General features: G+C 38.7%; 1 long non-coding RNA gene across 2 annotated transcripts; it reads left to right on the top strand.

Moving 5' to 3' along the window:
• The first annotated feature begins 369 nt into the window (after nt 1–369).
• On the top strand, nt 370–12,692 carry LOC143150720 (uncharacterized). Of its 2 annotated transcripts, XR_012993136.1 has the most exons (4): nt 370–420; nt 535–649; nt 11,284–11,420; nt 12,393–12,692. It is a non-coding gene; the product is annotated as an uncharacterized LOC143150720 (long non-coding RNA). The 2 variants fall into 2 exon arrangements; XR_012993137.1 differs by lacking the exons at nt 370–420; nt 535–649 and adding an exon at nt 3,869–3,894.
• Nucleotides 12,693–16,241: the final 3,549 nt, after the last annotated feature.

Genomic DNA, 16,241 nt, shown 5'->3' with positions numbered 1-16,241 from the left:
GCTAGAGCTACAAGGCAATTCTAGAGCTAGAGCTAGAGCTAGAGCTACAGGGCAATTGTAGAGCTTGTGACAAAGATCGACAGTGAAAGAAACATTTTATAAGAACGTTTGAATAATCTTTTGTAAAAGATTAAAATCATGTGTCTGGAGAAAATAATTGAAGGAATGTCAACATAGAACGTTCCAAAGTTATGTGACCGAGTAAGCCAGAGGGCTGACGAGTGTTTACATCCCCACTCTAAGTTACAGTCTACTATCTCCTCTACCATCCATCACACCTCTGTCCTCGACCGAGGACAGTAAGCACGCAGTTATCAGTTCACAGTCCTTGCTCGGTCGCGTCGGTTTATAGTACTCGATCACAGAAGTTCGAAGCGCTCCATGCGGGAATTTCTCCACGTACGCTCTCCAGTCACATCGGTCCGCAAACCTAACCTCAAGATACGCGACAATTTTCATCCTTTTACGTGCTTTATCATTTTACGAAAGAATTTCTATCGTACAAACGCTTTTATGAAATATTTCTTCTCAAAGGTCGAAGGATTCCTGTCTAATGTTGCGAATCAACAATAACTATAATGCTTGATACGAGAAACGCAATATACGCGTTTACACATCGCAATGGCGTCGAAGCAGAAGCAAGTATTTAGTAAGTACTAACTATGGAAGTAACATATTGGGTTATTTTCTTTCTTATTGACGTAATTATAATATTATTTTCTCTTTCCTTTTCTCTTCTGTTTTTCTTTTCTATTTCATTTCATTGCATTTTTATTGTCTAGATGTATCTATTTCTATTATTTTACATTAGTTATATCTGTATACGATTTTAGTGGAATAAAAATTATACAAAAGTTAGGAAGTGAAATAGGACATCAAGAATATATGAATATAATCCAATTCGTGGATTCTCAAACAAGACCAAATTTTAATTTTGTATTGCTATTTTATGAAATATGTGGAACATCCTACTTTTCGGTGAGTCATATCGTAATGTCCTAGTTCCGATACGAATAAACCAGGAAACCGTAAACAATCCCGATCCATAATAGAGTCGAGAGTTACGCAATGAGTGTATCATTAATTGCAAATACTAAGACACTGTTGAGCAACAAAATTTCTATGAATTCATTCGACATAGAAGCAAAAGTATGACTCATCTATGTTCAGAAGTGATTTATTGAAACTATTTGCGTTTCGTAAATTAAATTCAAATACTTCTCAGAGTAAATTTCGACAAATACATAAACATTTTTATTACTCAAAAATACTTCGCACAAATATTCCCACGTTACCTATACAACCATTGTCCGTGATAAATAAATTACAGCAATTCATATGTTAATTATACCACAGTCGCATTTCATCAATGTCTATTAGTATCGCTACCATATATAGTAATTGTTACATTAAATCAAAATTTCACAAGTATTCGTCAGATTCGTTTCTACGCAAAGAATTACAGAAAAATTATTTAGAGAAAAGAGTCCGTTTATAAAAACAAATTCTACATCTGCAATTTTGATTTACAATTTACAGAACAATGCTGTTAATTAGTCTTGTGATTTTGCGCCAACATCCACAGTTGTCACATTTTATTTCTCTTGTAGTTGACAAACTCGTTCGAACGTTTCGATGTTTGTCAAAATTCTTGTCTATGCCAGAACGTTCTTCGTTCACTGTCAGGATGATTCACGGGTCCCTGATATACATACACACGTAGAAACGCACGCGACCATTACACGCTCGACTCTCAGAGAGCCCAGACACGCGACACCGTTTCGCGAATAATTTTACGGTGTTCCCTTGTTTTCCTCGTCGAGTCCACTCGCGCGATGATCGCGGAGCGAGCGTGCGACGTTGACCCAGAAAAGAGACATCTTCTTGGCGTTAGCTTTTTCCGGATTTATGCGCCCCAATTTTGCGACCCCTGTATCATTTCTCAGTGGCCACTTTGCTCGATGATACGATGATATAACACGTCACGTCGGTTCGTATTCAATTCTGGCGCGAGAATATTTCCAATACTCTATTACGATCACTTGCTAATCTTGGCAAACAATGGTCTTCGAGCTCTGCCAATGGTAACAGGAGACTCGTGGAGGCACGATTTAAATATTCTCGAGAACGATTAGACCGAGTGTGTGTGTTGCACTTTAAACATTTTCCTTGAACGCGAAGCTTTGTTTTCACAAGTGAAAGAAATTCCAAGACGCGTTAACGTATGGTTATAAAGTGGCGTAAGTTTCTGAATAGGCTCTGTTGAATGTACGATGACACTCTGTTAACAAATAGACACCTACCAGATTAGTGGAATTGATTTATTGTAATGTAAACGAACAACAATTTTAGTAGCTTTATCGTAATACGATTTTTTACAAGCTTCTTACATCTGTGTATATATCTTTCGTTTTCACATCTACCGGCTGGGAGAAGGATAAAAAATGACGTGGTGGGGGTAGACACTCGGTGACCTTGAGCGGTCGAAATATTGTGCCTTTACCTCCCTGCTCTTCGAAAAGCTTTTAAAAGCATTTTAAAAAGTCCAAAAATTTAAACCGAATTTCTTACTTAATATTCATCAAAATTATTTTTAAAATGACCTCTTTGAAACTATTGTGTGAGTAAATCTTAGTAGAAATAAAAAATTACGTGGTGGGGGTAGACGCTCGGTGACCTTGAGCGGTCGAAATATTGTGCCTTTACCTCTCTGCTCTTCGAAAAGCTTTTAAAAGCATTTTAAAAAGTCCAAAAATTTAAACCGAATTTCTTACTTAATATTCATCAAAATTATTTTTAGAATGACCTCTCTGGAACTACTGTGTGAGTAAATCTTAGTAGGAATAAAAAATTACACGGGGAGGGGGTAGACGCTCGGTGACCTTGAGCGGTCGAAATATTGTGCCTTTACCTCTCTGCTCTTCGAAAAGCTTTTAAAAGCATTTTAAAAAGTCCAAAAATTTAAACCGAATTTCTTACTTAATATTCATCAAAATTATTTTTAGAATGACCTCTCTGGAACTACTGTGTGAGTAAATCTTAGTAGGAATAAAAAATTACACGGGGAGGGGGTAGACGCTCGGTGACCTTGAGCAGTCGAAATATTGTGCCTTTACCTCTCTACTCTTCAAAAAGCTTTTAAAAGCTTCAAAAATTTAAACCGAATTTCTTACTTAATATTCATCAAAATTATTTTTAAAATGATCTCTCTGGAACTACTGTGTGAGTAAATCTTGGTTCGTATTAATTTAAACTGATTAGATTCGGTTTAAGTTACTTACAAAACACTCAAAATTAATTACGACCTTTCGTATTAATAAAAGTATTATTTACATTTCATATAAGCGTGGTATAAATCATCACATTTGTAATAAACACTCACTACGAACAGAGATCAAATTTATTTAAATTATGTAATATATTTTCAACGCGAGTCAATTTAACCTAAATAGCTCCACTGTAACAATTACTTAAAAAGTGAACGAAGGTTGAAGCAAAATTTTGTTCGCTAGGAACACGTATCACCGTTTCAAATTAACATTGAAACTACCAAAGGGATCATTTGACCCATTTTGAATTTCTTTTTAAAGTCACAACGATTCTCTAAACCGCTTACAAGATGAACTCCAATACTTGTAAACATTTAAATATCATTACTTTCGTTATTAATACTATAAAATAACAAGTATATCGACAAATTATCGAGTATTTCAATCTATCGCGCTACCTTCGAACAAACATCCGTAACACTACAGCTACCGCTAGATTCCAGTATATTAAAGTGTTCTTCGTGTCTGTTTCAGGAAAATCGATGATCGAGGAAAAAGAAGAACCCATAAAAATTGATTGAACGAAAGTCGTAACGTCTTTCGAAAATATGCTCTGGAATTTAAAGTAAATTTCTTCGTAAAAACGATTAGCGAACCGGCCATTACGACTGGTTGGTAAATCTAGTGTTAAGTAGAAAACTGGCGTGACGTTTAACGTGTAGAATACTTTGAGAAAACGTTCGTGCACCGAAGAAGTTATCAGTTCGCTGCTCATCGTGTCTAACAGAAGGTTAACCGACGTCGGCGTCTCAAATGCGATCCAACTGATCGATGAACAGCGACGATACAGGTTTATTGTTGATAGCGCCTCCACGTCCCCGATTACTTTCACTCCCACGAGACGCTCGTACGTCGAATAATCGACGCTCCTCGCCCATCGTCGTCGTCGTCGTCGTCGTCGTCGTCGTCGATCCATCCGAGATTCCACTGGCCGATAGAAACGTCATCGTGATACGATTAATCGCGAAAAATGCCGGCGGGCTCGAAGACGCGGAACGCTTCTCCCCGCAAAAGTGATTGGTCATCGGGACCAGTGTCGTTGCACCGCGGTGCATATCAATTTCAAGCGTGCAGCGAGCGCGCCGCGGCGTGCTAATGAACCGCGGAGCGCAGTCGCGGAGAGGACGATGCCGAGGGACCTCGGTCCCCTACTTTCTGCAGGTGTCTCGGGCCAGTTCGTTAATCTTTGTAATTAATATTTTTATCTCCGTGGCACGGCCGTGCGCGAATTAAAGCTGACGTTCGAAACGCCTCGGTGATCGATACTTCCCTCCTTCGTTCGCATAATTTTTGGGCCATTTCGCCGAGTGCAAATGATTCCTGCCGTTTTTCTGGACCCGAGGTAATAATGCAGGTCGTGAAATCGATCGTGGTACTTTTACCAGGGCTATTTACCGCTTCGATGTTCGAGGACTATGCGTGGAGGGGGAGGTGTGTCTGAAGTGAATTCTAGTGTGCTAGAAGTGCATTAGGTGAGAACTATCGGAGGATGTTTAATAATTGTTGTACATGCTAATCAATTGTTAATAGAATATTGTAGGATTCGTTCCCAGTTCGATAGTAGATTACAGTTTAAAAGAAAGTAAGTTTACGAGAACTTGTTACTTAGAACAGAACTTTGTTTTCGATTGCGTTTAACCACTTGCATCTGAACTGCATTGTTCGTTAAACCGCCGGTGAATTCTTGGATGTACGTTTCTGTTTCTTCGCTGTCTAAGTTTCACTTCGGAAAATTAACCGACCGAAGCGCGTAATTTTTAAACAACGTTTTTCCAATTACCCTCGGGCACCTATATCTGCAGTTAATCACTGCCCATCAAATTACAGAGACTTTCTAAACTCTTAAATTTCGCAGCCTAATGAAGCCTAGAGTCGGCTCTTCGTCTCTTCGCAGAGTGTAACAATTTCTCTGCTGAATACAATAACTAAAGCTTGATATTATTTATAAATAGCGGCAGATTTTAGTACCCGTAACCACCTACATTTGGAGAGCACTATGTTCAACCAAGTACAATGACTTTCTAAACTCTCAAATCCCTCGGGCTAATAAAGTATGTAGTCGGTTCTTCTTCTTGCAGTCGAGCGTTTTGCTGTTGGATAAACTAACTCCAACTTGTTATTACCTCTAACTACCTATATTTGAAAAGAGTTATTACAATGACTTTCAGAACTCTTAAATTTGTCCATTGAAGTATATAGTTAGAACTTGTTCGTCTCCTCGTGGTCTACATTTTCGTTGGCAATTAAACTAACTTAAACCTGTTATTTGCAAGTTATCTTCGACCATCCTTGGTCACCTATATCTGCGGAGAATCACTGCCCATCAAATTCCAGAGACTTTCTAAATTCTTAAACCTCTAAATCTAATTATGTACGTAGTCGGTTCTTTTTCCTCTTGCAGTCGAATGTTTCACCATGGAATAAACTAACTCAACCTTGTCATTACTCAGAACTAACTTGGGAAAATAATTACTACAATGACTTTCTAAAGTCTCAAATCTGCGAAGCCACTGAAGTATAAAGTCTCCTCGTCTTCTCTTTGTAGTCGAATAAACCAACTCAAACTTATCAATACTCGGATGTAACGTGACCGTTTAATATCTTTAGCTACGTAACTTTGCAAATAATTAACACGATAACTTTCCACATCTTCAATGTCCCAATCTAATGAAGTGTACACTCACTTCTTCTCACAGGCTGGTATTTTACGGTTGATAAACCTCCTTGAGCTTACTGTTAGTCAACGTTAGCCACCTGAATATAGACACCAATTATTACCATAACTTTCTAAAGTCTCAGACCTCTCAGAACTCTAAGAAACTCTACAGCTTGTTCTTTCATCGGTTGAATAAACCTTTCCATACTCGCCATTCCTCAAAAGCAAGATGACAAATCTTAGCCACCTAACTCTGAAAACAATTATTAAAATAAAATTCTAAGCTTTCGAATCCCCCGATCCAACAAAACACACAATCACTGCTCCTTCTTCTCGTGGTCCAATGTTTCACACTTAATAAACCTACTCAAAGCTCATAATTAACCAGTCTGAAGCACCTAACTCTGAAAATTCGAAACTCTCGAATCTCCACTTCGTTTCACTTCGTTTCACTTCGTTTTACTTCGTCTCCATTCCAATCTATGATCGTTCTCAGGCATTCGAACGTTTCGTTCCCGATTCGAACCAACTCGAACCCCTTGCGCTCAAACGCCGCCATATTGGATCACCCTTGGCCACCTACTCGCGAAGAATCCCTGTCCACCGATTCGCGGACGCTCTCTAAACGGTCAAATCTCCGTCAACCCGTTCACCAGGATCGAACTCAGCCACGTAGAAAAAAAGGATCGATAAATTATCTAAAGGACGACGTCGACGCGTCACGGACACCGGAGCGTCGAGCGGCTACCGATATTTATTAGGTGTATACGGCTTTGATATCCTCGTTTGTCATCCGGCCCCCGGTCGGGGCGATCCGCGTGCAGGTGCAACCGCGGCCTGGAAAAAGGTGCAGCGCCGTTCCAGCTAGGCGTTGCACAAGCCCGCGGTCGGTACTCTCTTACGGTGTTGCGCTCTCGCCATAGATTCAAGGTCAACGCTGATGTATACGAGGATCAGGAGTAGCTCGGGGAGAGGTCGTCGCTCGATCCTGATTAATGGCTTTCAAGATCGAGCCTACGTCGCGCTGCGGACCGCTCCAGGCCTTGGTTACGTATCGTCGCCTAAGTGCATTGACTTAAGCGAATAAACCGCCTCGCGAGCATCCCGTATCGCGACACCTTGCGTCCGCCGCATCGCGATCCAAGGAATGCGAGAGAATACGGCCGATTGATGGACTCGCGGCGCCATTTCTCCGCTATTATTCAAAGTTCACGGAGTCTGGCGGTGTAACATCCACGGGAGGGAAGAGATAGTGTCGCAGATGTATCGAGATGTTCGATGGAACCGTGATAACGATATTTTTCATTTCAGTTTTTCCTGTCTCGAAACCGAATAGTCTGTTTCTTGATCATTTTCGGTCGGTTCTAAGTCTCTGTACGGGAGAAAACATTTTTGGCGCGTGTAGTTGAGAGATGGGGAAGGTTTTCGTGTTGAGAGGTCGCGTTGTTTTAGGTGAATTTGTGTTAGGAATAAATGTAAAAGAGGGATAAAAATGTATTGATAAAAATACGGTACGAGGAAGTAGAAGAAGTTTACTACCTCGGTATAGGTCGTCGTGGACCAACACTTAAGCGAGGTTAGGTCACGATAATAGCATTTGAGCTGCACTTCTCATGCATAATCAATTAGCTGATCAAAGTCACTGGGAAATATCCCCCACCATTTAAAGCGATAGTTCGTAATAATAAATAATTCGAATTGTGAACACGTAGATTCAACACTGCCTCTGGTACTATTCGACTACTCGCACTACTCTATCTCTCGTCTCTACGAGTCGACTATCTTCGAATAAAAATATAAAACAATTATATTAACCTTGATAACTTTTCTTTCAATTTGAAGCAGTAAAACTACTATTGTGCTAGTTATTGGAGCAGTAAAACTATTTTGTCAAACTTTGAGGAAACAATAATGAATAATTCGAATTATGAACACGTATATTCAACCCTGCCTCTCGTACTACTCATACTACTCTATCTCTTGTCTCTTCGAGTAAACTAACTTAGAATAAAAATATAAAACAGTTATATTAATTTTAGTAACTTTTCTTTCAATTTAAAAGTGGTAAAAATAGTATTTTGTCAAACTTTGAGGAAACAATAATGAATAATTCGAATTATGAACTCGCATATTCAACACTGCCTCTCGTACTGTTCGATACTCATACTACTCTATCTCTTATCTCTTCGAGTAAACCATCCTCGAATAAAAATATAAAACAATTCTATTAATCTTAGTAACCTCTCTTTCGATTTAAAGCAGTAAAAATAGTATTCTGTCAAATTTTGAGGAAGCAATAATGAATAGTTCGAATTATGAACACGTAGATTCAACAATGCATCTGGTACTATTCGAATACTCACACTACTCTATCTCTCATCTCTTCGAGTAATTTCTCTCTCTCATTCTCATCGTCGTATAAAAATATAACAACTCTACTAATCTTAATAACTTCTCTTTCGATCTAAAGCACTAAAAATTGTATTCTGCCAAATTTTGAGGAAACAATAATGAATAATTCGAATTATGAACACGTAGATTCAACATTGCTTTTGGTACTATTCGATTACTCACACTACTCTATCTCTTATCTCTTCGAGTAAACCATCCTCGAATAAAAATATAAAACAATTCTACTAATCTTAGTAACCTCTCTTTCAATTTAAAGCAGTAAAAATAGTATTCTGTCAAACTTTGAGGAAGCAATAATGAATAATTCGAATTATGAACACGTAGATTCAACATTGCTTCTAGTACTATTCGAATACTCACATTACTCTATCTCTTATCTCTTCGAGTAAACCATCCTCGAATAAGAATATAAAACAATGCTATCAATCTTAGTAACTTCTCTTTCAATTTGAATCAGTAAAAATAGTATTTTGTCAAATTTTGAGGAAACAATAATGAATAATTCGAATTATGAACTCGCATATTCAACACTGCCTCTCGTACTGTTCGACTACTCATACTACTCTATCTCTTATCTCTTCGAGTAAACCATCCTCGAATAAAAATATAAAACAATTCTATTAATCTTAGTAACCTCTCTTTCGATTTAAAGCAGTAAAAATAGTATTTTGTCAAATTTTGAGGAAGCAATAATGAATAATTCGAATTATGAACTCGCATATTCAACACTGCCTCTCGTACTGTTCGACTACTCATACTACTCTATCTCTCATCTCTTCGAGTAAACCACCACCGCATAAAAATAGAAAATTGAACAATTTTACCCCGATCTTAATTTTTCTTTCAGTTCGAAGTACTTTATCCCAAAAATTCTTTTCACCGATTCGACTTATCCATATCGTTTCGCCATTGAATACAGTTAGGTCCACAATGCGAGTAAACGTTTACCGATCGCAACTCCCCTCCACACACACAAACACACACGCACACACACACACCCACTTCTCGATGAATAAATCTCGGTTCCGCTCCTCAAAAGTGCGCGACCATCCAACATGATTTAACCATTAACCGGAGTTCAAGCTGCGAGCAAATCCGATGTTGCGAGGATTCTACGGGATCGCAGCTCGGCTCGGTCACTCGAATCGAGCCATGGGGATCCGCTCTTAAAGCGTGCAATTCACCGGATACTTACGCAGAAGTAACATTAATGGACACTTTCTCCCCGCTCCGCGTAAGAGGCCACGAGGAGTAGCCCAACAGAGGTCGTCACTCGATCCTGATTAATGGGTTTCGGGATCTAGCGGGGCTGTAAACAGTATTAATCAGGATCGAGTTTACGCTGCGCGGTCGTGCCACGGATCGCATTAATCAGGATCCGTGCCGGCCGGCACGAAATATTCATTTAGGTACGTGTCCAACGACGGTTGTCTGGCACGGTGTATTGATTTACGACTAGTGACTTCCGAATGTCCAACACCTGGGGCCCGCGATAAGGAAGCTGTGCCCCGCTATCGCCGCCTAAATCGCTCTCTCGACTTTTTTCCATTCCTTTTAACCCCTTAACTCGCGTGTACTTATTTATCCCGAGAATTTTATTCCCGCCCGAATATACTTAGGCAATAAGGAATCTATGTAATTCAGTGAGTTTCGAATTTTCAGCCGAAGCTTCTCCTCCTGTTCTTTTTCTTAAACCCTTAACTCACTGTAGATATTTGTTTCGATCGTTTTATTTCTGTATCGAGAATTATACTTTCACGTTACATCGAAATTATAATTTTAGAATGTTCAATCTTATCGTTATCAGTAGTGGTATTCTAAAGAAGTCAGTCGGTGAATTATATATTTATTTTAGAAGCTTCTCCTCCTGTTCTTTTTCTTAAACCCTTAACTCGCTGTAGATATTTGTTTCGATCGTTTTATTTCTGTATCGAGAATTATACTTTCGCGTTACATCGAAATTATAATTTTAGAATGTTCAATCTTATCGTTATCAGTAGTGGTATTCTAAAGAAGTCAGTCGGTGAATTATATATTTATTTTAGAAGCTTCCCCTCCTGTTCTTTTTCTTAAACCCTTAACTCGCTGTAGATATTTGTTTCGATCGTTTTATTTCTGTATCGAGAATTATACTTTCACGTTGCATCGAAATTATAATTTTAGAATGTTCAATCTTATCGTTATCAGTAGTGGTATTCTAAAGAAGTCAGTCGGTGAATTATATATTTATTTTAGAAGCTTCCCCTCCTGTTCTTTTTCTTAAACCCTTAACTCGCTGTAGATATTTGTTTCGATCGTTTTATTTCTGTATCGAGAATTATACTTTCACGTTGCATCGAAATTATAATTTTAGAATGTTCAATCTTATCGTTATCAGTAGTGGTATTCTAAAGAAGTCAGTCGGTGAATTATATATTTATTTTAGAAGCTTCCCCTCCTGTTCTTTTTCTTAAACCCTTAACTCGCTGTAGATATTTGTTTCGATCGTTTTATTTCTGTATCGAGAATTATACTTTCACGTTGCATCGAAATTATAATTTTAGAATGTTCAATCTTATCGTTATCAGTAGTGGTATTTTAAAGAAGTCAGTCGGTGAATTATACATTTATTTTAGAAGCTTCCCCTCCTGTTCTTTTTCTTAAACCCTTAACTCGCTGTAGATATTTGTTTCGATCGTTTTATTTCTGTATCGAGAATTATACTTTCACGTTGCATCGAAATTATAATTTTAGAATGTTCAATCTTATCGTTATCAGTAGTGGTATTCTAAAGAAGTCAGTCGGTGAATTATATATTTATTTTAGAAATTTCATTTATGCGTGGAGAATTGTATTTTTATGTAGCAATCGAATTGTAAATGTGGATTGAATTTTGTTACATAAAAGCCGAATGCAGACCTGGAGTCACGATTGGAGCAATTTTCGTTTGCGGACCGACGTGACTGGAAGGTAACACGATGCTGGACTTTCGAACGCGAGGGCGCTGGACCGATGCAACTGGTCAGTGTCATTTAATTTATGAGGTCAGTGCTTTTAGTCATTTTATTAGTTTTGCGATAACGATACTGTTCAGGATAGGCAACATAAATATCGACAGAAATATTAATAGGTTCGGTATGCTTCGAGAATATGATTTCTTTTTTCTTTCTTTCATCGAAAAAGAAAACGTCCGTATTTTTTTGTCCAATTTAATAGTTAAATAATCGCAGGGCGGTGTATCATTTCTAATCGTTTATATTACTTTTTGTTTTCAATGTTGTAGTAAATTTGAAAAAAGTGTACGTATTCTCAGAGTATCGTTAATGCAGAAGTCGATTTAGTTCATAAATAATAGAATTGAAGTCAACCTTGTAATTCTCTACTTACTGCATGTCTATAATCTACCTATCGTAATCGATAGTGGAATATCTGTTGTAACCAATGTTTTACATACTGTAGATAAAGTCTTCGAGATAACCGTATTAAAGTTAATACTTTCAAACGTCCAAAGAAACATTACACGATTTTTCTTTCCAGGCTCATAAATATGTATTAAACCGTTTTGCATGTTAATAGACAGCGATCGAAAGATTTCCTTCGAGATCGATAAAAATTATTTCTGATTTTCCGCGATAATGTTTCTTTTATGATAATGAATACAACAATCTAATGACTGTATTACGTTTGCCAGTCGACTGTGTTTGTCAAATGGAAATTCTTAATTTGATTATTCATTAGTATCGGTCGAAGTTTATTGCATCGTTTTAAATCATCAATCTGCTATAATAAATACTGCATTAGCTAAATTGTCTTATTTAGCTGAAATTCGATCGCATAGATTGTTGGAAATAATTGAAATACGTAAAATGTAGCAAAAACTTTTATCGTTTCTTAAAAGTTACAATAATATTGGAAGAAAATGTTCAGCAGTTTTCTTTGACGATTTTCTGTCAAAATCTTTCGAGAGTAATCTTTCTTTCTCCATACAGTACATCTTCGTTCTCTCTGTCACACAGGAATCAAAATGGTCCAGAGTTCAATCAGGGGGACATTCTTCCTGTTCTTCTAGCATGGAACAAACTTTGCCAAAGACATCTTTAAAACACGTATCTATATCTAAGGATCTCCTCGATATTTGTTCAAATCGTTTCGTAAAAATAATTCTTCGGTGTACTTGTTATTCTACGGTGTTACTAACGGTAGGAACATTACTTTAAAGTTCATAAGTATTAGGATTCAATCCTTGTAAGTCCTTTGAAGAAACGTTGTAAATTTAGAGCTCCGATCACCAGTGACCATCGTACCATTCAACGTGTTAACCCTTTCCACTCCTCAATTTCTTTTTTATCTACCAACAACTCTTCAATTATTTACAAAATGGATCAAAAAATGGGGGGGGTTCGATAAAATGTTGTATCGCGACAGTGCAGAGTGTGTAACAAATACAACTTCCATTTATAATAAGGTATTTAACAAATACAACTTCCATTTATAGTAAGGTATTTAACAAATACAACTTTCATTTATAGTAAGGTATTTAACAAATACAACTTCCATTTATAATAAGGTATTTAACAAATACAACTTCCATTTATAGTAAGGTATTTAACAAATACAACTTTCATTTATAGTAAGGTATTTAACAAATACAACTTCCATTTATAGTAAGGTATTTAACAAATACAACTTCCATTTATAGTAAGGTATTTAACAAATACAACTTCCATTTATAGTAAGGTATTTAACAAATACAACTTCCATTACAGTAAGTATATTATGTAGTAAGGTATAATGTCGAGTCTAGCTTGAAATTGAAATTGCTGTAAGAAATGTGATGTCGAGCCACACTCGACATAGGAGTGGTAAGGGTTAAGCATCCAATCGTGTCGAAACAATTCCATATCGAAAACACTTTCAGATACGGTCATCGAGCGATGATTGGAACCGCCCCTGAACCTTCAGCTTCCTATCTGTGGAGAAAGATCGGTATCGTTCAATGGAGCGAAGTATCGGGATGTCTGCCATTCTGGTGCAATTTTACAGCTGTCCTTCGCAAACGATGGAGTCTGCGTTCCGTCGTGGTCGTTTTCTCGGCTGTTCGTTGCCTACCGTGGTGAATCGATTTCACAAGAAGCGTGCCAGCGGATCCAACAATGTTGTTCGCAACACGCAAACGGGCCCGGTTTCGTGCGTTTGTCGGTTTTACGGCTCTGAGAATTCGGTCGGGACGATATTCGATCGTCCATGGAACTCCTTCTTCGAGTTTCAGGCTATTTTTAGAGACTCGACTGTCTTACTTACGGGCAAAAGGTCGGTGCAGCGAAATATTGCCCTTGAACCTCGAAGATCGGTTCCGTGGATGTCCTTTGGTAAATCTTTGCGCACAATTTGGAAGCTGGGACCGAATTCTGGGGTATTAATTCTTCAAAGCTTATGGTATTGTATTCTTGAGAAGCTTTAGTCCCGAATGAACAATTACCATTCTGTGTTAACTGAACATTTTCATGCAAAATCAATCTTTCGTAGCTGTGTCTTCGAGCTCTGATTCTTGCTTGGAGACACTATATCGGTGTAGCGAAATTTTGCCCTTGAACCTCGAAGATCGGTTCCGTGGATGTCCTTTGGTAAATCTTTGCGCACAATTTCGAAGCTGGGACCGAATGTTCAAAGCTTATGGTGCTGTATTCTTGGGAAGCTTTAGTCCCGAATGAACAATTACCATTCTGTGTTAACTGAACATTTTTATTCAGAATCAATCTTTCGTAGCTGTGTCTTCGAGTCCTGATACCTGGTTGGAGTCTGCGTTCAAAGTATTCCTCATTTTACACTATCCTAAACGTAGAATCATCCTAAACCTTGCCCAGTTCCGTTACGTCATTGCTACTACAAAAAGAACCAAAACGTTTGCCAAGCAACATCATCCAATCGACAATCTTTGATTTGTATGGAGCCTTGATCCGCAGAGAAAGTATTAAAGGTTAGGTCAACGTTTTTTCCACTGACTGATATTGTCTTCAAGGAGTGAAAATGATCGTTAAAGTTGTGAATGGAATGCCTATTCGTCTGGAACAACAAGGAGGAAGAGGTAAGGAAGTCGAAAACTAATTTTTTTCCTAATCAACATTGTTTCGGCTCGTTTTGAAAATGTTCATCTCTTGGACGTACAAATTGGGCGATAACTGTTGGAATGAATGCAACAATGATCTTAAGGGTGCCAGATGTCGATGTCAGTTTTAAGAACTGTCTCCGTATTGGCGCGGAAGGGTCATCCGCCACGCGGTCAATGGTTTGGCCGTTTTCCTTTTGGTTTTTCTTTTTAGTCAAGTTCCAAGTCCAGAGTCAGAAAAACCACACGACGTTCACATCAAGACATATCACTGTATACACATTTGTTCGAACTTTATATTCTTATATATACAATAACTATACTACTAGATACGCGAGATCCCTGCATATTATAATAAACTAGATATTATAACCTGAACTTTACAACAATACCCCTTACGAATCTTCGCTAATTTTACTTTCCATATTGTTACAGAGTAAAAATTACAATTTGCATCGTTAGTCGGCTACCGTTCCTCGATTATTCTCATATCAGAGACTAACGCGAACGTTTCATCGAATCCGCTGCAGTATCTACCAGGCTTATCGAAGAGACCAGCCATGAGATCCGTGACGAAACGCGTAACATTGCCCCCGGTGGTGAAAAATATTACTCCTTATCAATATCATAATTCCATCGGTTTATTATTCCCCAGGAGGCACCAGAGCGATAATTTATTACGTATCCGGTACCGGGCGCGTCAAAATTGCCAAACACTCTAACCCGAGACTCAACGACAAAGGGGTCGAGTGCTGTGTGAGTTACGGACCGCGTGCCAGGTAACAACACAACACGGCAAGCCCACAGCGGAACAAGGCAAAACGTAACGAGCTGCTCGCTTAGAAAAAGTCATTCCGCTCGAAGCGTATGGTAATAACGGCGTGGAATAAGGTACGGAATAGAGATATCAGTGAAAGCCGATCGGTCGCCGATCCGTACCACCGAACGATTATTGTTCTCTCGGCACCGATGTGTCCCGGTCATTGTTTTCGCAACGTGTAATCGCGGAAGCGAAAAATTCACGATCTTTTCGCGGTGCACGCTCCAACGGTCCCGCATTGGGAAACCCGGCATCGATCGCGGGGGATTATCGAAAGGGATATCCAGCTGCGCGATTCTTCGGGGTTCCTCGACGCGAACGGCTCTCCCGACGAAAGTGACATAATTCACTTTCGGACGACAGTAATCTCGTGAAATCCCGAGCAGCCTTGGAAAACCGGGGGATCCCGCGGTGTTAATTCAGTGGACCGTTGAACGATTCGAGCTGCACAGGCTGCAAATGGTTGCAGGGTATTGGACGATCGAGTGAGTCTGTAGCTTACGAAACAAGGTATTAAAAAATCGTGGTTTGGGGTACTTGGAAAGTGTGTGTAGGGAATTATAGACAAGGAAAATGTAAGGTTTAGAAACGTACAAGTGTGATTAGTAAGGGCAGCGATTAATTTTGTGTAAATGGTAGGAAATTGTAATAATTTATCCATATATATATATATTATATCGACCAAATTTATTGAATAAACTCGTATGTGTACGCGTAGTCCGTGCTGTACGATAAGGGATCCCGATTACGTCAAGCCGGGGTCTACACGCACGGATTCTACAGCAGCCCCAGAAATGGGTTAGAAGTTCAAACGATTCAGGAGTTGATCTTAATCTTACACTGTTTATGTTTTGTCAACGAAAGCGGTAAGTAAACCGAGTCTTGACTTGGTCAGTGTACAGTGGACCCCGCTTTCAAGCGATAATTTTTACCCGTATT

The sequence above is a fragment of the Ptiloglossa arizonensis genome, chromosome 8 (genome assembly GCF_051014685.1).
Source record: "Ptiloglossa arizonensis isolate GNS036 chromosome 8, iyPtiAriz1_principal, whole genome shotgun sequence".
Classification (NCBI taxonomy): domain Eukaryota; kingdom Metazoa; phylum Arthropoda; class Insecta; order Hymenoptera; family Colletidae; genus Ptiloglossa; species Ptiloglossa arizonensis.
The sequence above is the reverse complement of the archived record's forward strand: the minus strand, read 5'-3'. Positions and strand labels throughout refer to the sequence as shown.